The sequence below is a fragment of the Triticum dicoccoides genome, chromosome 4B, assembly GCF_002162155.2.
Source record: "Triticum dicoccoides isolate Atlit2015 ecotype Zavitan chromosome 4B, WEW_v2.0, whole genome shotgun sequence".
Taxonomy (NCBI): Eukaryota; Viridiplantae; Streptophyta; class Magnoliopsida; order Poales; family Poaceae; genus Triticum; species Triticum dicoccoides.
Window position 1 is genome coordinate 131,835,987 of NC_041387.1, and position 1,664 is coordinate 131,837,650.

The window sequence follows — 1,664 nt, forward strand, 5'->3', positions numbered from 1 at the left end:
CGGCCTCGTCCGCCTCGGCCGGGAGCTCCGCCGTCCGGGCGCCTCGCTGCGCCCCACCTCCGGCCTCCCCCGTCGTCTCCGGCCCTCTCAGGCCGCCGCGCCGCCCTTCTCCGGCGAGGTTGCTCCGGTCAACCTCGGTAGCCGCGCCGTCCCGATCCGGATCCAGCGGCCTGGAGGAGATCCACCGGTCCCTCCATCCAAACGCCTTCCCCGTCCCGGATCCGCTCCGTCCCGGGATCTCCTCGTCCCGGGTTGACTTTCCAGAGGGTAAAAAATTCGTCTAAGTCCCCAGATTCAGTAATTTTCATGCCATGTTCGTCATGCTATATCTCTGCATCCGTAGCTCCGTTTCATGCGTGTAATATGTCAAATTGTTCGCCTCAACGAGTACATCATTTCATTCCATTGCATCATAATCATTTGAGGTCATCTTGATGCCTGAATCATCGTTGCAAGAGTGCTTCATAATGTTTTCTGCTGTGTGTTATCAGAATGAGCTCTTTTGTCATTTTTGCCATGATTGATGTGTGCATCCTATGAGGTTGATGTCTACATGTGTTTTGAAATATGCCATGTTTTTTATAGTGGTGTATGCCTTGTATTTTTGTGATCAATGTGGTGACTAGCACAAGCATGCAAACTAGGCATCGTGATGTTGCTGTTTGTTCCTGTTCTGCTGTTATTTTGATGCCACGTAAACTTGTTGCTACAGAGAGATACATGCATATTTTGAGATACTTCAGTAAGGGTGTTTTGAACAATAGGTTATTGTCTATCCATTCATGCCCTTGGTTGCAATTATGGAGTAGTCTAGCATGTCATTTTCGTGCTCTACTTTTGCTTCAAGATGTTTCCTGGCAGACTGTTTACGTGTTATTCAATTTGGCCAAGCTTGTTGTAGTTGATCCGTGCATGCTTTGGACTTTTTCTTGACTTGGTTTGTTACACAAACATGTCTTCTTGATGATGCTATGCTTATCTTGTCATGCAATGACTTGTGGTGAGTGAATCGAGCTTGTTAAGTAGGGTACATGATGTTGCTGTTTTGCTAGGCTGAATCTGTTATTTCGTGATGCTATATAAACATGTTGCTACTAATCATTCTATGCATAATCTGGAGATATTCTATAAACATGTTTTGATCTACATGTCATCCTCTATCCATCCATGCCCCTGGTAGCATTTATAGCTTGCTGTAGCTTGTTGTAATCTTGCTCTAAAGTTGCTTCATAATGTTGCTGTCAGCCTGTTAACATTAAGTTCAGTTGTTACCATGTGTTTTGCTAGTGATCCATGCACCCTATGACCTTGCTATTGCCATGCTTAGCTTCACAAACATGCCTTCTTACTGTTGGGTGCCTTGCCATTCCATGTATTGCTCTGTAGTGAGTTGCACAAGCTCATCTACATGCCTTCATAATTATGTTTCTGCCATGTTTGAATCTGTTTAATAACTTGCCATGTTTACATGGGTGCCATCATATTTTCTGATCCTTTTTGGCTTATGGTCAGTAAGGGTCTTTTGATATATGCAATTAGTAGATTCATGCCATGCCTTTGTTTGCCATGATAAGTTCCTGTAACAGGTTGTTTGATAGCTCTAAACATTGCATCGTGATGTTACTTTCTGCAAAGTCTGAAATTGTTATAACTTGCAATCTTAC